We start from the raw sequence: 21,270 nt of genomic DNA on the forward strand, positions 1-21,270 counted from the left end.
ATTTGTTTGGTGTGAATATCCAATTGTCTCAGCACATTTATTTAAAAGACTCTTCACCATTGAGTTGTCTTGGTACCTCATATATAATTCTCTACTGCATATTTACATAAAATTTTGGGAACATTTCTTGATGGTTTTAGATATATTCCTCAATACGTTTTAAATGGCAAGTCATCATCCTTTGGTAGGTGCATCTTCCTACCTGCACTCAATTAATTTAGGACATTACCCTTCTTATTTCATTCACTAATTAGGTGTCCTATAAAGATCATGTGACCCCCATCCCTTGGGCATAGCTGATGGGACTAAGGTGTTGGGTTTAATGAGGTCTCCATTTCACAAATTCAAAACCATTGGAAAGACAGAAGCAGGAAATGGTAGATATTAGTTTTATTACTGATAAAGTGAATGAAAAATGTGACTCTGGAACATTGGTCAAACATTCCTCTCTTACCCTTGCCCAAAGTCCAGACCTTGAGAAGATCAGCTGGTGTGAAAGATTGGTTTCATACAGCATGGTCTTTTACAGATCAATGGCAGAGAGAAAAATATAAGGGACAATCATTTGGTTCTTATTGTCCCACCTGAGAAATTTAGACAAATGCATGTCACTTCTATGGGGAAAAATAGTAAGAAGGAAGAGGCCAGGACTGTTATTCTAGTGCAGTGATTTTCTGGTTTTAGCATGCATCAGAATCAATTGGAGGGACCGCTACAGTAATTTATTATTGTAAGTTTTTGTTTTGAAATAATCATAGACTTACAGAAAAGTTGCAAAAATGGTTCCCATATACTCTCCATCTAGTTTTCTTTAATCACAGCATCATCACCAACACCAGGAAATGAACACTGACACAGTAATAGTACTAATTTTAGACCTTATTTGAATTTCACTAGTTTTCCCAATTATATGCCTTTTTTCTTTTTCTGGTCCCAGGATATCATTCATTTTTTTTTTTTCCAGGATATCATTCAATGTCTCACACTGGAGTTAGTTGGTAGGTATCCTGCTTAGTATTTCCACCATTCTCTATGAGAATTCTTCCCTATTTCCCTACTTTTCATCACCTTGACCCTTCTGAAGAATACTGGTCAGGTGTTTTGCAGAATGTCTGTCACTTTGCAGAGATAGTTTTCCTTCTTAAACCCCTTCTTATGCTTCTGTTTTTTCTTATCCAACTGAACTGGCTAATATCTCAAATATAGTGTTGAAAGGCAGCAGAGATAGTAGGCATCCTTGACTTGTTTCTGACTCTAGTGGAAATGCCTCTAATGCTTTTGCATTAAGTAAAATATTGGCTTTATTTTATCATTATATTAAATTGATTCCTATTTCCTTGTATGTTTTTATCATGGATGAGTGTCAAATTTTGTTAATGGAGTGTTCAGCACATATAGAAATAATTACACAATTGTTTTTCTGGCTATATTAATATATGATATCAGTGGACTTTCTAGTATTAAATCTACATGGCGTTCCTGGAATATTGGATTTACTTGTAAAGGCATCTGCAAAGTAGTATCTTTATGAATTTATTTTTAAATTTCTGTGGTTGTGTCTCCATTTCATTTCCTATTAGACATACTGCAATCTTGTTCTTTTTCCTTCCAAGTTGGCTAGTGGTTTGTCTATTTTTGTGTGTGTGTCAATTAGGTCTATATGACCTTATTTATTTCTGTTTTTATCTTTATTTTTTCTCTTGTTCTTTCTTTTGGTTTGTTGTATCTTTTTTGTTTCTTGATATGGTAATTGAATCCATTTATTTTTATTCTTTTATTTTAGTGATGAAAATGTTTAGTGCAATGAAGTTTACTCTGATCACTGCTTTAAATGTATTCCATAAATTCTGGTATGTAGCATTTTCAGTTTCATTTTTAAAAAATTTTAAATTTAAAAAAATTTTAAAAACTGTAATTACAGTTTGTATTCTTTAATTGAAGAGTCATTTTTAATGGCTAAAAAAATTTCCAGGTGTAAGGGCTGTTCTGTGTTTTTATTCATAACTTCTAATTTTACTATACTGTAATATTTCTACTATATGTACATACCAGCTTTTTGTTACTTAATATTTGGTTAATTCTTGTGAATGTTCCATGAGTCCTTGAGAAGTTTCTTCCTGTATTATCAGATTGCAGTGATTGATATATACCTATAAATTCTACCTTCTTGATTGTGTTCTTTAAGTATTCTCTCTTTTTCAGTTTTTATTTGCTTCATCCGACTTGCATTGTGAATGATGTATTCAAGTCTTGTATTTTTAGTGGGTTTTTATCTATGTCTCTTTGCACCTTCTGTATTTTTTTCTTCATAAAGATGGTTACTGTGTTGTTTTGTGCACAATTATTCATTAATTTTATATTTTCTTTGGGACCTGTCATGTTTAGCATTAAAAAGTGCCTTTACTTATTGTTTGTTTTGGCTTGACTTCTTTGTTTGATGTCAGGATCATTACTCCTCATCTATTTTTCTTTCCATTTGCCAGATATACTTTTGTCTACCACTTATTTATTTCTGCCTCTTTTCCTTGTTTTAAATTTGGTTCTTGTATCCAGAATACACTTGGGGTTTATGAGACACACTTAAAATCTCCTTCAATTAGTATGTGTGTTAAGGCTGTTTTTCAAATTGATATGACTAATATGTTTGGTGTTAGTATTCTTAAACTGTTTATTTCACTATATTTTCCATTTTTTGCCTTTGTAATATTTGTGTCTTTTGTCTTATAATTTAAAAAATTGGTATATAGGAATGCCTGGGTGGCTCAGTCAGTTGTCTGATTCTTGTCGGATTCTTGATTTTGGCTCGGGTCATGAATTCAGGGTGGTGAGATGGAGCTACACTTTGGGCTCTGAGCTGTGTGGAGTCTACCTGAAATTCTCTCTAATCCTCAGCGCCTACCCTTGCTCGTGCTTTCTCTCAAATAAGTAAACAAATAATCTTTTAAAAATTGGATTTAAATATATTTATATTATTATCTTAGTTTTGTGCTTATATTTTTAAAACACTTGGTCTATTGTTTTACTATTTAATCTTCTATCTGGTTTTTATTGGCATCCTTTAACTCCTACCTGTTGCCCATACAGCAATCAATTATTTTACTTTATTTCTCTATTATTTTTTAAAGATTTTATTTATTTATTTGAGAAAGAGAGAGAGAGATGGTGAGAGAGAACATGAGCAAGGTGGGGGAGAAGGAGAATCAGACTCCTTGCTGAGCAGAAAGCCTGACTTGGGGCTCTATCCCAGGACCTTAGGCTGAATGCAGATGCTTAACTGATTGAGCCACCCAGGTGCACCATTCTCTTTCCATTATTTCTACTTTATCATAATATATAATATTGTATATTGACCTTCCATTTTCATCCCTGCTGATGTTTTCATCTTAGATGTACCTCAGTAGTTCCTGAGAATAATTTAGCCTACCTGTAGACACTAGGCAATATCTGGAGACATTTTTGGTTATGAAAGTGGGCAGAGGATGGCGTTGCTCTTGGCATCTAGTGAATATTGAATATAGGCTAGGGATGTTGCTAAATATCCCATAATTCACAGGGGAGTTCTTGAAACAAAAAATTACCAAGCCTAAAATGTCAATAAGCCCAAAGTTGAGAAACTGACAAACATTCTGTATTTTAAAGTGCTCACCATCAGACTTCTCACTCAAGTTTTAAAAGTCATATCCTTGAGGCTCCTGGGTGGCTCAGTTAATAGAGTGTCTGACTCTTCATTTCAGCTCAGGTCATTATTTCAGAGTCCTGGGATGGAGCCTTGCATTGGGCTCTGCTCTTAGTGGGGAGTCTGCTTGAGGATTCTCTTTCTCCCTCTTCCTCTGCCCCTTCCCCCAACTTGTATGCTCTCTCTTTAAAATAAATAAATAAATCTTTAAAGAAAAAGTCATATCCTTAATAGGTGAAGCTTTTTCTTTGCAGACACTTCAAGAACAGTATATGAGTGCACGATTCAAGTTCTTGTATGTTGAAAACTGTTTCATGTCCTTAAATGCCTGCTTCAATATATTTAGTTCCATTTAGAATGTCATTTTGCAGTTTCCTTCTGTTTTGTGATTGGGTTTTTTTGTAGGGGAGTAGTATTTGCTTCTAAAATTGAGGTGTACTGACTTTTTTCAATACCACTGTATGGGTCTGTTGATTTTCTTGTTTAATTTTTGTGTGGTATTGAGTGTTTTATAAGAATATTAGTTCAACCACAACTCTTCTGTCAGATTCTTCAGTGGAGTTTTGTTTGATAGTAAAGAAGGGGTTGTGAGAGATGCATTTATGTGTATGTTTCCTTCTTTTTGTTAAGACTTTTCTCCAAGAGAGTCTATTTAGTATCTAAATCAGATGATATGGTGGTGTTTGCCTTAGCCCCACTACACACTTTTGTCAGGCTTTTCTTTTCTCATTAAATGATCTCCCTCACCTTCCCCTTTGTGTAGCCTTTCTCTTTGAAAGATTACCATTATTGTTGGGATCCCTGGGTGGCGCAGCGGTTTGGCGCCTGCCTTTGGCCCAGGGCGCGATCCTGGAGACCCGGGATCGAATCCCACGTCGGGCTCCCGGTGCATGGAGCCTGCTTCTCCCTCTGCCTGTGTCTCTGCCTCTCTCTCTCTCTCTCTGACTATCATAAATAAATAAAAATTTAAAAAAAAAAAAAAAAGAAAGATTACCATTATTGACACTATTTCAGCTATTTCATTGATGTTGGAGACCTCTGCTGTGCCTTTTCAGATGGTAACTCTAGCTTCTATCATTTCTCAGTTCTCAGATTCCTCTGCACCCATTTTTTATACTGAACATTGGCCTGTTTCACTCTCCAGTTCTTTTCATTGACATATTTAGTTTTGTTTTGTTCATTAATTCTTCTTGGTTTCCCAACCGGAAACCCAGACTGTGAAAACAATACGCATAGAGTCTCAGTATTTTCTATCTCAGTAATGAGTAGTATGGTGCCAGGAATATAGTAGGCATTCACTAAATAGTTACTGCTTAGTAAGTAATGGAAGCCTAATTTTGGTGAGGAAAGGAGAAAAACCTGTGCAGCAAAGCAAAGTCATCAAGTCAATGTGACTCCCCCTCCAGCTGTGTTTGACACATGTCCCATAGAAGCCAAACAGGGGAAGAGATGCTCAGGTCAAGCTGTGTGACAAAACACTAATGAATAGTGGGAGGAACGAATTTGTCAGCAATGTCTGTTCATACCACTTTTTCGTGTAATCACTACTGGAAAACAGAAAGCTGAGAGAAATACTTGCACTTTCGCCCAAAGATAAGGCAACAAGTCCAGCTTGCTCAGTTCCGTGGTTTGGCATTGTCTGCCTGGTCCTAACCTTAATGTCTATGTGCAGATTAAGGAGCTGGCATAGTGGGGAAAGCCGAGATTTTAAAGTTCATCAACTTCAACTACTATCTTTATCAGTTTATTAGCAAGCAACTTAGTAACCACAAGTTGTATACCCTCCGACCTTGTCTGATCATCTGTAAAATGACAGGTTTTAATAAAGATCCTAGGGTTGTTGGGAGGATTAAATGCCAGGAAGGTGGAAGAACAGTGTAGTCGACTCCCTGAATCTGGACCTGTAACTTTGGGCAAGTTACTGATCCTCCCCTGCTTTACCTCTTCATTTGTTACACAGAGGAGTTAATATTATTTACCTTGGAGGGCTTTCATGAAAATTAAATGGACCGATCCATGGACAGCAGCTTAGGACAGTGCCTGGCACATAAGAAGACCTCAGTTAAGTTTTATTTTTGACTGTGATGATGCATCTTAAGCACACTGTCTGACACAAAATAGGTACTCATCGAACCCAGCTATCATGAACTCATTAATTAATAACATTTATTAAGAAGATTGCTGTCCCTGACGACAATTCCTTTTTTAAAGATTTATTTATTTATTTGAGAGAGAGAGAGAGCAAGTGCATGGCGGGGGTGGGGTGGGGAGGGCGGTGAGAGCGGGGAGGGGAGGGGCAGAGAGAAAAGTGAGAGAATCTCTCGTAGACTCCATGCTGAGCATGGAGTTGGAAGTGGGGCTTAATCTCAGAACCCTCAGGTCATGACCTGAGCTGAAACCAAGAGTCAGATGCTTAACTGACTACATCACCCAGGTGCCCCACTGACAGCAATTATTTAGGGAGAAAATATTCTCCCTCTCTGAAGCACTGGAAAAGATACAGGGGACAGTGATTCTAATAGCCACAGAGTCTTTTCGCATGACTTTATTAATTACTCAGTTCTCTGGGCCTCCATTTATTTCAGCTTACAACTGAATGAAGTGATCAGGAGATGGTCTCAAAGCTTGCTTGCAAAACTGAAAACGTCCATGCTTCTAAACAGAATGTATGTGTGCTCACTTATACCTTGTGGAATAAGCCTGAGTTAGCCCAGGGCTGGAGCAGTAAGTCTCAAAGTACAGTGTTCAGACCAGTAGCACCAGCATTACCTGGGAACGTGTTAGAGAAGCAAATTATTGGGCTCCATCTCCAGCCTCCTAAACCAGAAACACTGGGGATGGGACCCAACACTTGCACTTTAGTAAACCCTCCAGTTGATTCTGATGCTTATTAAAGTCTATGGGGCATTGAGCTGGAATATGAGAAGAAACTTAATGAAAAATAGGATCTTAGTAGTCAAAGAGACTCTAGGGAGAAGCAATGGTTCTCAATCCAGTTGTACATTAGAATTACCTAGGAAAAAGAATACCAAACACCAAAATTTGGCTCCAGCTCCAGAAACTCTGATTTGTTTCATGGGAAATGAGCCCCAGGAATCAGCTTCTTTAAGAACACCCCAGGTGATTCCTACTGAGGCCCACAGCTTGTTAAACAATCTCATTATGCAAATGAAAGGGGATGATGCTCTGAGAAATTAGATTGATCACCAAAGTCACAGAACCAATATGAGCTCTAACTCAGGTGACCTAATCCTTCAGCGAGTCCTAAATCATGTTTATTTTGTTGTATTGTATTAATTAAGTTCTATAATCTCCCCCTTTTGATAAAATCAGAGTCAAAATATCCCAAGTATTTAGTTATCTGATATGTTTGCTCAAGGAATGTCCAAATCTTTCCATATTAGGAGGTTACTGATGTTTTGCTTCTCATTTTATCAGTGGTTGTCCAAATGTCTCCTTACACACACACACACACACACACACACACACACACAAACCCCATCCAGAGTTCCAGTTTCCTATATAAACATGCATGTGAGCTAGTTCATATAGGATATCAAATACTCTCTTGTATATTAACATTTAACAGTATTATAGCAATGGAAAATTGAAAATAGCAAACTCCATATTGGCAAATTTCTAAGAAGAGTGTCTTACAGGGAAATATGAGAGAACCTATGATCAGTGGTTCCTGGGCATCTACTAGTTATTGATGGCTTTTGGAGTCACTATCTAACCAGGATAATTTTAAAAAGTGAATTAATAGCTCTGAAGGTATTTTCTCTTAAAGGACCTAGAGGAAGACAATTTTTTATACTGCAAGGATGTTAAACTAGTACAGCCAGTGCTTTGCAGAAACTTGCTAAGTGAAATATGTGACAAGATATAGCAATATAGACTGTGCCTTTCAAACTGTTTATTCCTCAGAGGTTTTTATAGGTTCTACAGATTATTTAAACCTCCTTTTTATACTTTATTTCAAACTGTTTTAAAAGTTGAATTAAAAAGAAAATATGCACATTCAAATATGTCATGTAACATTGAAACATGACCTATGAATTAGCTTTATTTATTAGTTAGCTTTACAAGTACATGTTATAAAGTTGAATTTAGTTTATATTTGTAAGTGTAAAATATACTAATAAATATGATTTTATTTGTTTTATTTACTGGGAGTTTGTGTGCATTTCATTAAATACACATGATTCTATGTTTATGAATTTTACAAATCACTGGACTAGAAAAAGATAAATAGGAGTGCTTTAAAAAAATCAGAGCTACTGGCTAACATCTAGATAAAATAGCCAACTGGAAATTAGGTGTCTGAGGCATACTGACATGTACTGATTTATTTGGATGGATTACTAGATCAACTTTATGTTATGTGTGTATGTGAGTGTGTGTGTGTGTGTGTGTGTGTGTTATGGATTTTACAAAACGTATATCCAGGATCTATATTAGAATTAAATTCCATAGAGCATTTTCTCTTTTCCTTTTTATAGGGTCCTGTGTTGGTGGTATTTTCCCACCACCCACCCTCAGAGTGGTCTATAAATGAAAAACTCATTAAAGTTGGTTAGGAAGGAAAATGATACTACCACCACCATCCCCATGGTAAGAAAGAAAGAATTAAAAGAAAGAGACCCTTTTACAAAATTTCTTTTTTTCTACAGGTAAAATCTATATTCAAAGACTGAAAGTCGAAATATGCTCATGAATAGTAAATCCATAATGGCAAAATTATGAATATTTAAGAAGCATTTCTACTCTTGTTTTTATTGTATTGCAGAATTCAACACCTATGATTTCCTACAGACTACAAAGAGCAATAGCCATTGCTTACATGAGCCACGGTTTGGTTTAAAAGGACCAAGTTCTATGTAAGAGGTAAATTAACCATAGCTGATGTCCACTCTCACTTCTTGTGCTTACCATTGGCTCAGCCAGGCCCATATTTTAAGGTCTATAACTTTAGTCTTCTTTTAGGCAACCTCTGGGTTTCTACAATTGTGCCAACAATAAAGGAGGTGCTAAAGGAGAATGGTCTCTAATAGAAAAGCCCTGTTCTGTGCCCCTTCTTAGCCATGAAGGGTAATGGACAAGACAAATCTTTTCAAAGAATAAAACTGAGGCTGGCCAGGTTATTTCATCAATAAGCCTGTTTCCCTAGAAAGGAGGTTATGGTACCAGATATTGCTCTATATGTTCTGCTTTTTAACATGGGTATTTTTATTTTTTTATTTTTTTATTTTTTTTGAAAATAATTCTACTTTTATTGAAATGATTACATAGTATTTTTCTTTTTTAGTCCATTCATATGGTGAATTGTATTGATTGATTTTTGAGTGTTAAAACAATCTTGTATTTCTGAGATAAGCCCTATTTTGAAATTTTTTTTTATTGGAGTTCAATTTGCCAACATATAGCATAATACCCAGTGCTCATCCTGCCAAATGCCCCCCTCAGTGCCCATCACTCAGTCACCCCAACCCCCCACTCACTTCCCCTTCCACTGCCCTTTGCTTATTTCCCAGAGTTAGGTGTCTCTCATGTTTTGTCACCCTCACTGATATTTTCACTCATTTTCTCTCCTTTCCGTTTATTCCCTTTCACTAATTTTGTATATTCCCCAAATAAATGAGACCATATAATGATTGTCCTTTTCCGATTGACTTATTTCACTCCGCATAATATCCTCCAGGTCCCTCCACGTCATTTGTCGTTTCTGATGGCTGAGTAATATTCCATTGTATACATAAACCACAGCTTCTTTATCCATTCATCTTACGATGGACACCGAGGCTCCTTCCACAGTTTGGCTATTGTGGACATTGCTGCTATAAACATTCGGGGTGCAGGTGTCCCGGCATTTCACTGCTTCTGTATCTTTGGGGTAAATCCCCAGCAGTGCAATTGCTGGGTCATAGGGCAGATCTATTTTTAACTCTTTGAGGAACCTCCACACAGTTTTCCAGAGTGGCTGCACCAGCTCACATTCCCACCAACAGTGCAAGAGGGTCCCCTTTCTCCACATCCTCTCCAACATTTGTTGTTTCCTGCCTTGTTAATTTTCCCCATTCTCACTGGTGTGAGGTGGTATTTCATTGTGGTTTTGATGTGTATTTCCCTGATGGCCAGTGATGCGGAGCATTTTCTCATAACATGGGAATTTTTAATGTGATGATCTTTTTGTATATCTTGTAAATTGGAAGAATTAAAGATCGTTGCAATTGTAGCTCAAAGATTGAAAAATTCTGAGGAATGTATATGAGATCTGATTACATTTGAAAATGAAATGTAGGGGCACCTGGATATCTCAGTGGGTAAAGCAGTTGACTCTTGATTTCAGCTCAGGTCATGATCTCAGGATCCTAGGATCAAGCCCCTCATCAGGCTTCATGGTCAGCATGGAGTCTGCTTGTCCCTCTCCCTCTACTCCTCCCTCTGCACACACTCTCTCTCAAAAATAATAGTAATAACAATAATAATAATATCTTTAAAAAAAAGGAAATAAGATGTAGAAGGTGGACATGGTTTTGGCTTTTCTCTAGTGGAGAAGCTCAATTTGTGGTTGTATATTAAACACTGTATTATGATAAACAAGGACATTTTTCAAATTGTATGTATAGGAAACACACACAATGTACAAACATACACACACACATGCACGCACACACTGAGAAGAGATACAATATATTAGGTATATATTGGACTGGTTACAGGGCTTCCAATATATTCCCAGTGGCTATTTCCAGACTTCCTCCTTCTTCAAATAGGATCCTAATTCTCTGGCCATGGTGACTGATTTAGCAATGAGAGAGGTCAGGGAGCTATGAAAATGTCGATTCAAGGCTGTCATTTTTATTATTTATATTCCCACTGAGGACATTCACACTTGGTATCCCCCTTGAAATTCTCTTCTCTTGATTTTTTGCATGGTTGGCTGCTGCTAATCATTTACTTCTCAGTTCACACATCACCTCTTCAGAGAAGCCTGCCTTTATTTATTTATTTATTTATTTTTATTTATACAAATATTTGTTTGCCTATCAATTATACAAATCTCAAACTGTCTGCCCCACTGCCTAACCCCACTTCTGTATCACTTACTTTTGTTTATGTAAACCTTTTTCATTTTCTTTATTGCCTTTATCATTATTTCAAGATATGAACTTGTGTCACTCTCATCTTCTGTCCTTTCTCTCTGTATGTCTGTTCCCTCAAACTTTGAGCTCTGATGATACCATTCTCATGGACTCACAACTATAACTCCATAGTTACTATTTCAGTTTCAGCTCCCTCTTCTACACTATAATTTCATATTCTAAATTCCTAAAATAATTTGGCTATATATATTTTTCTGAAGCCATGTCAGATAGAAGCAATCAGTTTAAGTGTAATGTAATCTGAGGTCAGATGTACGCTCCTTGTTATGGAGGATAATCCTTTCCTCTTGCTTCATTTTCCTTAAGTAGCTGTTTTACACCAGAAAAGTGCTTTCAATGTGTGGTTCTTAGACCACCAGCATTAAATATTACCTAGGAATTCACAGGCCCCTCCCCAGACCTACTGAATCAGAAACTCTAAAAGTGCTTTAATAATCCATATTTCAATCCATGTTTTAATAAATTGTCTAGGACTTCCAGGTAACTGGAAGCAAAGGTGGTAGCCTACCTTCCTATCCTCCAATATTTCCTTCAGAAAACATATAGAATAATAAAAAGGGAAAGATAGGTTGACACCAAAACAATGTCTTTAGCAGAACTTAGAGACAGAGGATGTCCAAACTGCAAAATATCTGTAAAGAAAAATGACCAAATTTGGGTGTACTATTTCTCAGACTCCCACACCACCTGTCCTCCACAGTAGGGTTTTTGGCATGCAAAGAGAGGCTAAGAAAAACTGCAAAGAAGACAGAAAAGGGAAGACAGTGAAGGAGCTCTGGGCCAATCTCAACATACCACTAGAGAGCCTGAGTCTACTTTAAGTCTAAAATTACTAAAAAAAAAATTATATAGGTGGATCAGAGCACAGATTATAAGGGAAGGACTTAAAAGTATGTGCAGTTTGAAGGTTCAGTCTTCAAATATAGACTCTGAGAGAGAGAATAAAAGAAAGACTCAACAAAACTTGGGGAAAAAGGAAGAAAAACAGCACCCTTTGATAAGAAGCAAAGAGTAAAAATGCAGAGTCCTAGAATTCAAAAGGTAACCACAAACAACAAGAAAACAAACAACCCAATTAAAAAATGGGTCAAATACTCTAACAGACACCTCACCAAAGAAGACATATAGATGGTAAATTAGCATATGAAATGATGCTTGATATCATATGTCATGAATGAAATGAAAATTAAAACAACAATGAAATACCACTATCCACCTATGGGAATGGTGAAAATTTGGAATACGGACAACACCAAATGCTGGTGAGGATGTAGAGCAACAGGAACTCTCATTCACTGCTGTAGGGAATGCAAAATGGGGAGATACATTGGAAAATAGTTTGGTGGTGTCTTACAAAACTAAACCTGCTCTTACCATACAGTCTAGCAGTTGCACTCCTTGGTATTTACCCAAAGGAGGTGAAAACTTATGTCCACACAAAAACCTATACACACGATGTTTATGACAGCATTATCTATAGCTGCCCAAACTTGCAAGCAACCAAGATGCCCTTTGGTAGGTAAATGGATAAATAGTTTGGCACATCTGGACAATGGAATGTTATTCAGACTAAAAAGAAATGAGCTATTAAGGCATAAAGAGACATAGAGGGACCTTAAATGTGTATTACTAAATAAAAGAAGTCAAACTGAAAAGGCTACATACCGTATGACTCCAAATTATGTGACATTCTGAGGAAGGCAAAAGTATGGAGACAGTAAAATCAGTGGAGCACAAAGGATTTTAGATAGTGAAAATACTCTGTGTGATGTTATAGTGATGGATTCGTGATAATACATTGGTCCAAACCCATAGGCTGTACAATACCAGGAATGAATCCTAACATAAACTGTGATATTTAGGTGATTATAATTTGTCAATGTAGATTCATCCTTTGTAAAAAAAAAAAAGTACTTTTCTGGTGAGTGATGTTAGTAATGGAGGAGGCTATGCATATAGGGGGGCAAAAGGTATATGAGTAATCTTTATATCTCTCTCCAGATTTTATTATAAACCTAAAACTTCTCTTAAAAAAATAGTATTAAGGAAAAACAGTATATGTGCCTGTGTGTGTGTGTGCGTGCACACACACACACACACACACACACCTCTCACTTTCCCTCCTTTACATCCAAACAAAGATACATTAAAGTCTTTCAAAAAAAAATAAATAAAATAAAGTCTTTCAGAAGAGGAGTTGTTAAACTAGGACTCTTATAAAACATATAATACCACAATAAAAGCACTTGGTTTAGGCACTGAATAGGCTGTGTTGGAAAAATGTATAAGAAAAAGAATCAGCAAAATAGGGTATCGCCCCACACCTTACTACTATTCTGTGGAGAATCACGTTTAATGTTTTTACAATAAAAGCTTAGGAGGGATCCCACAAGCAGGAGAAAAACACTGAACTTGGTCAGTCGCTGCCTGTTGAGAGACCATTTTTTATGGGACTACATTTCTGCACATTGACCAACCTTTGTTCAAACTATCTTTTTAAAGATGTTTATATAGTGAACAACCTTAGAAGATAGAGATGGTGTCTTCCTCTGGAACAAAAGGTAGGTTTAATTAAAGTCTTGAAAGGTAAAGAGAGTGCTTCCCTCAAGAACAAAGGGTAAACATGCTTATGCTCATTGTAGAGGATCAGGTTCCCAAAGCTCTGGGTTTCTCTCATGGAATGTAATCCACTGCTTGTGAAGATGTCATATATCCCTCTTTGCATCACCAAGTAGGAATAAGGCATGGGTAACTAGAACCAATGCTATTACTCGGACTAGTGCTATTGCTGTGAGTATTAACTATCCTTGGTCTCTGATTTAGTGGTTTCATGTCTTCTGCTAGCATCTATGAAAATATAGCAGGTTAACTTGTTAGCTAGTAAGTAAGATAACATTTCAGACCCTTAACAGTTATGGAGACATGCATCTATGCAATCATGACATTTAGGGCCACTATGGTCAGAATCTAGGTGATTTGTTAGAACTTTGGCTGATTCTCTTGATAGTAAAGAACACATAATGCTTGTGAAGAAAGAAAGGTAATAGTAAGATCATCTTATAGCTCAGCCCTTCTGCAGCCTTTTATGTAAACCTTAGATCTATTTAAAAATGACAGTAAAAAGTCTCAGAGTTCTTTGCAGTAGGACTTGGCAGCCATAGGGTTGTTTAGTTCCTTGGGGAGATTTCCCCAAAAGAGACAAAATCGTGTAGAAAACTATAGATAAGGCAGTGATTAATACTTGGGCTCTTATTTCCCCAAAAAGGGTTTTAATGCTGACGAAGGTGACCTAAACTGGAGAATGAGAAACTGTCCCAAAGGAATTCAAATACATTCTTATGATCAGCCCCATTGTCCTAGAAAACTCTCTTGTCCCTTGTATTGAAATCTGGCAAGAATTTACAGGATGTCACTATGACAATGAAACAGCAAATGCTTGGGATTAAGATGGGCTCTTTAAAAAAAAAAAAAAAAAAGGTGCTACTACTACATTTAAAAAAAATATAGGGCAGCCCGGGTTGCTCAGCGGTTTAGCGCCACCTTCAGCCCAGGGTGTGATCTTGGAGACCAAGATCAAGTACCACGTCAGGCTCCCTACATGGAGCCTGCTTCTCCCTCTGCCTGTGTCTCTGCCTCTCTCATGAATAAATAAATAAATAAATAAATAAATAAATAAATAAATAAATAAATAAATAAAATCTTTAAAAAAATTAAAAAATATAAACCCTTACATTAATTGTCAGTTGATTTTCAACATGGATAAACAAGACAATTCAATTTTTAAAAGTGCTGGGACAACTGATATTCATGTGTAAAAAGAATGGAATTGGACCCTTTTCTTACACATAAAGAAAAATAACTCAAAAAAATAAATCAAAAAGGTTTGATCAAAAAGATCAAAACCTAAATGTATACACTAGAATTTTGAACTCTTAGAAGGAATTATAGTAGTAAATCTTCATGACCTTGGGCTAGGCAAAGATTTCTTTGCTAAGACATCACGAGAAAAAGGAAAAAAAGATAAATTGAATTTCATCAAAATTAAAATCTTCTGTGCTTCAAAGGGTACCACCAAGAAGATGCAGAAACCCACAGACTGGATAAAATATTTGCAAATTATATATCAATAAGGGATTTGGATCTAGATTGTATAGAGAATGTCTACAGCTCAATAATAAAAGGATAAATACTCCAATTAAAAAATGAGCAAAGGACATAAATGGATATTTCTCCAAAGAAGATACATAAGCATAAATAAGCACAGGCCATGATGCTCAATATCATTAGTCATTTGAAAATTGCAATTAAAACCAGAATGAGATAGGATATCACACACCTTAGGATGGCTATAATCGAAAAGACTGATAATAAGAAGGATTGGTAAAGATGCAGGGAAGTTAGAATCCTCATCTGTTGTTGGTGGGATGGTAAAACCACTGATTTGGTAAATAGTTTGGTAGCACCTTCAAGAGTTAAATATTAAGCTACCAAATGACTCAATACTTCCACACCTAGCCATAAATTCAAGAACATTGAAAATCTATGTCCACACAAAAACTAGTACATGAATGTTCATGGCAACCTTGCTCATAATAGCTAAAAAGTAGAAAAAAACCTGAAATGTCCATCAGTTGATGAATGGGTAAATAAGACATGGTATTCATATGATGGAACATTTGGCCATAAAATGGAATAAAGTATTGACACATGGGAGAACACAGCTGAATCTTGCCAGGGGATAGAGAGAATGGGGGAATTGCTAACAAGGACAAAGTTTCCCTTTGGGATGATGGACTTACTTTGGAACTAGATGGCAGTGATAGATGCAACATTATGAATATACTAAAAACCCCTGAATCGTATACTTCAAGATGGTGAATTTTATGTTGTGTGAATTACACCTCCATACTAAAATACTGCAAAAAAAAAATATATGGCTGAACCTTGAAATCCTTATTGTAAGTGAAAGAACCCAGACACAAAAGGCCACACACCATATAATTCCGTTTACAGGGTTCTCTTGTATTCCGAAAGTCGCCTTTTTTTTTTTTTTTTTTTGAAAGTCGGCTTTATGCCACAACACTTGTGTAAAATACCCTTGTTAGATTCTGTTTTTGGTAACTGAAAGAAATCTGAAGAGGATTTTCACTTTCATGAAATGGTAATTGCTTCTTTGCTTTAGGCCATTTTGGCTTACAAAAGTTTCATAGGAACCTTCTACTTTTGGATAGCAGGTGAAGCCTGCATAAGAAATGTCCAGAATAAGCAAATCCATAAAGACAGGAAATAGATTAGTGGTTGTCAGGTGCTGGGAGTGGGGGTGGTGGTAGTGGTGAATGGGTAGTGACTGCTAATGTGTCTGAGGACTTTTTTGAGGTGAAGAAAATGTTTCAAAATTGATTGTGGTGATGGTTGCACAACTCTACTAAATATATGAAAAAATCATTGAGTTGCATACTTTATAAAGATAAACTTTATGGCATGTGAATTATACATCAATAAAACTGTCATAAAAAGAACAAAAATTTTATCTGTTTAAGAAGTAGAAACTGATACAGTATCCGTAAATAAGGAAATTGTTTAATAAATGTTCATATCTTATCTATCAAAAAAAAAAAGGTGCTACTATGCAAATCAAGCCCAAGTTCACAAAGACATAAACCCAAGGTCCTAGATAGGAGATAATGCTCCTATGGCTGCTGAGTCAAAGGGTTACCAAAGCTGAAATAGATGGACTTTTAGTGGATAAAAAACATTGGAATTTCATTTGGTTGAGTCGCAAGCTGCCACCATATTTCTCAAAACTGAAAACAAACATACCTTGTGATTAGTGCCATCTAGACTTTCATACTCTACTCCAAACCCAGCTACTTTAAGGAGAAGATGATTAGAAGTAGGGCTGAGGTCTCTCTGTCCTCAATGACTATCAAAGGCCATATATAGCTATCCCTAACACGTCAGTGTGGTAAGGAACATCTGGGTGGACTGACTTAAACTCCTATTGTTCTGTTGATAAAGACATCCAAGCCACCATTCTACCCAATCTTGCCATTCTACACCATTCTACACCATTCTCCCAAGGGGGGAGGAGGGCGGGGGGTAGGGGGGAGGCAGCATTTCCCTGAATTCAACTCATGGGTTTTGGGAAAGATCAGTGGAAAAGAAATGCTGACATGACTGTATGGATGCGGCTTTGGGAGGAGTCAATGCACTCAGTGAATGCATTGGAACAACTGATGTGTTATGTGCTTTTCTCTGTCCCATAAATGACAGAGAGGATTAGTTTGACTAGGAGTTGTTGCACGTAGAGAGATACTCATACCTTTGGGGTCCCTTAAGTCTAAAGACTACTTTGAATTACAAGTCTTCATGACTTACAAATTTACTAATTGGAGCTTGCGGCAAAGGGAGCCAGCCTCTACCTGGAAACATTTTGGATATGTTGCCTCTGCTTTGAAAAGCAGCTATTAGCTGACTATTATTGGACTTTTGTCAAAAGCAAACCTTAACTCACAGAGAATTTGATATTCTACAGCCTGATGTTTCTATTTTGGATTGGATCAATTCACACTTGCTGACTGATAAGGTGGGAGGGGTCCAATTTTCAACTGGAAATGGCATATTCAAGAATAGGGGGCCTGGCTCTACCAGTATGTTAGTTTTCATGAAAGAGTAACAGCCATTCCATTTGGGGGAAATTTCACTCCCAACTCCAGTGTCTGCAGCAAAGTCATTGGCTCAATGGGACTTTTGATTTTCTAAATGATCGGGCCCGATTGACAGATGGCTTGGCTAAGCTGGCCCTTGATGGCATCCACTGTGCTGCTGTACCAGCTGCTTAACAGGGAAAATGGATGTGGTTGTTCCACTTTAAACTCTTCCACTCCAGTGGACAGGACACGGGGTTGTTCTCATAGCCTTGGCCAATACTTGCCTTTATGAATTTGTTGTATTTTTACTGATTCTTGAGCTGTTGCCAGTGGTCTGGCTGTTTGGTCTGCCCCTTGGAAAACCAGAGGCAGACAGATTAAAGACACCCTTTGGGGCAAATTAAAGGCATCCTTTGGAGCAGATTAAAGGCACTTTGGGGCCTGCTGATTGAACCATCTGTGTCACTCACAAAGATGCTCATGGTAAGGACCTGTTCTCTGATAAGGCAACTGTAATCAAGCTGCTTCTACAGCCTGAACTACACAAATCACCAAATCTGCCTGGTTCTACCATCATACCATACATAGCAACACATTTACCACTGTAGACTGGGTGCAAAAGACTTTATGTTGCTGATTCAGGTAACTGTGTGGTTGTGTGGGAAAAATCAGCTGACCTGGGCCTCACCATGTGGCCTTTGAAACTAACTGTGTCATGTTTACAGCTTTTCAGAGAATTTTTAGGCTAAAAATGTGAAGCAGTAGTGTATATTTCATTGCAACAACCACTTGACAAAGGTTAATAGTAAAGATATTTGATGGACTTTCCACATTCCTGGCATACATAGTTATCTGCTATTATTGAGCTTGGGATGGCCTCCTTAAAAGTTGACTCAAAAAGATTTCTGACTCTACCTCCTTTACCTGCTCTATACTTTAGTAAGGCAGTTTGGTCCCTCATAAGTTCTCCCTAGAGAGGGATCATTTTCTTTTAGCTACTTTCTGGGTAATGATCAGTATGAATAAAATAGGAAATAGTATAGACATATTTTGAAAATTCGGGATTCTTCCATAACCATTCTTGAGCAAGATACTTCTTTTCCCTAATGAAAAAACCGATGTCAGCCCAGTTAGCACATCTTCTGAATGACAGTCCAACCAAAAGGTAACCTAGGAGACTGAAACTGAATTCTGGTTTAGGCCTTTAAATTCTCTTGTTTGGGTTGACAGGGTCTAAGAGCCTAAAAGTAATAAACACTTGGTCAAGTACATTGCTTGCTGAATTCCCATATGAAGGACCCTCTGGCCAAAATTTGGGGATATAATAGATCTGTGTAAGATTTATAAACATTTTCTTTTCTTGTTTGCACTTGCCTCTTTTAGGCAAAAGTTCTGAGTGCATGTACGGAACAAGTCATGTTACTGTGGCCGTGGAACGAGAACAGTCCTGGTACATGGGAGGGAACATCTCAGAGATATTGGAGGGGGGGCAAATATTAATGATCTCCATCTTTCAGAGTTGTCTCTGGAATTTTCTTCATAAAGAAAAACACCTGTTGCACTGCTCCCAAACTATTGTAAGTGCCTTAAATTTAATTGAGTGTTGAATCAGCCATTCCTGATGAGATAATCATGACTACAATTTGATCACATTTTCTCTTAAACTTACCAACAAGTCCATAGGAGACTGATGACAGCAGCGGATGGTCCCAGTTTAACTGCTCATCACTTTAGGATGTCTTCTCTACCCTGTTTTCAGTCACTCATTGTGGTGTGGTTAAACCTGACAGATTGATTGAATGGCTTTTGGATGTCCCTTCAAAAACACTTATTTTAATTGAACTGGTAAACCCAAACCTGCCATCTGACTGGGAGGCTATCCTGGAGGTATTGTCAACCTCTGCCATCAGACTGATATAGAGTCCACTTGGTAGGCCCTAATAATTGTTAACTCTTTTAAGTGGTACTATTTGTGCCTTCAAGATCGTAATTTTTGTGAGAAAGTCAGAGATTCAGTAACTTGCCACTCCAAAAATATGATGACTGGCACCTTATTGGTGATCATGAGAGACCTTCAAGTATTTAAGGAAACACCAAAAATAAGTCATGTAGCTCTTAGATGACTGGAAGATGTCTAAAGTAAAGCTACCATTAGATATCAAAAGGAAATTCTTGGAGAGATAACTGGCTCATTATTTACGCTAACTCTGTAGACAGTTAATGGTATGATACACAGTTATCCATAATGATAGGTGCCACTCAATTAGAAAAAAAAAGGTGATAAGACATTTGTCTCAATGACACAAACTTTACCCTAGAAAGCATTTAGTTTAGCTCCAAATCACTGATAAGAACAATTATGGGTTATGAGATTATTCTAGACTTCCTTTTTATGGGCCAAGGCACAGAATCTGGGAACATTCAAATATATCCTGTTGTACATTAATTAATGTCTTAGGTCAAGTGGAAAAGTCGATATAGAACCTTAAAGAGAAAGTCACTTGACTTTCTAAAGTAAACACTGATGGCTTATGTGGTTTGTTCAGCTGGCTGGATCTGGGATCCTGGGAGACATCGTTGAGGTTATGACTGAAGGTTGGTCTCATCCAGCTGCTTGGAGTCCTGTTAATAGTACCTTTATTAAATTCTATATGAGACAAATTGAATGGATTTGGTCCCAGCCCCTGCTGGTCAGATTACTTAGAGTAGATATTGAAGTGAGAGACTCAGAAAATTCTCTAGAAGAGGTAATTTTTAAGGTAATTTTTTAATGTTTAAGATAATTTTCTATGAGTCTCTTGTTTTTCTGTGCAACTTGGGAAGCAAGACATTGACTGGCCTTCATTCTAGACTTGCATAGCAAACATCCTTGGATGGTAGAGAGTGTGTTTCCCTCCACAGCAAAGGACATAATTACTTACAATCGTGGAAGATAAAGGTGAGGTCTCCTTCTGGAGCCAAAAGCAGGCATGATTTCTGACCATGATAAAAGATTCTAGTTCCCTAAGCTCAGGGTGCCTTTCTTATAATGGAACCTATTGCATGTGATGATTTCATTTGGACCTCTTTGTGTCAGTGTCTCAGAGAACCAGCATAAATGCTAACACTCTGGCACTTGCTGTTGCTATGAGTAATAAATGTCCTTTGTTTCTGACATAGAAGTTGTATGTTTTCTACCAGACAACCCACAAAACTGTGTTAGGATAACTTGGTAGCTTGCAAGCAGAATAAAATGTCAGAGAGGAGTTACATGTCAGAACTAGAAATAGTGCTGATCATACTAAAGATGCTGAGACTTTGTCAGGTATCTCTCTTGTTGGGGTGGGAGGAAGAAGAATTTTGGGGGCAACATAGAGCAAACCCCCAAAATTAATAGAAAGTTTTTGTCTACATTGGACTATCACATTAGGTGACAATGTGATCACTCATGAAGATCATTATGCCAGAAAAAATATGATGAAAGCAGCTCATTAAGGTCCATTAATCTGTTCGTATTTTGTAAAATGGATTATGAATCAATGAAACAAATTTAATTCAACTAACGTATTGAACACACACTGAGCACCTCCTATGTACAAAGCCACAATGCTTTCTACAAATTTCTACAAATGATGCAGAGGTGAAAGAGATAAGAAAAAAAAAAGAGAGAGAGAAAGAAAGAGAAATGAGAGCTTATATAATTTGGTGGAGAAAATTTTGTATAAAATCATAGTACAAACTTGAATAAAATAAATTCAATATATTATATAACTATAGAGATGGACATCATAAAGGATTC

The sequence above is a fragment of the Canis aureus genome, chromosome 15 (genome assembly GCF_053574225.1).
Source record: "Canis aureus isolate CA01 chromosome 15, VMU_Caureus_v.1.0, whole genome shotgun sequence".
Lineage (NCBI taxonomy): Eukaryota > Metazoa > Chordata > Mammalia > Carnivora > Canidae > Canis > Canis aureus.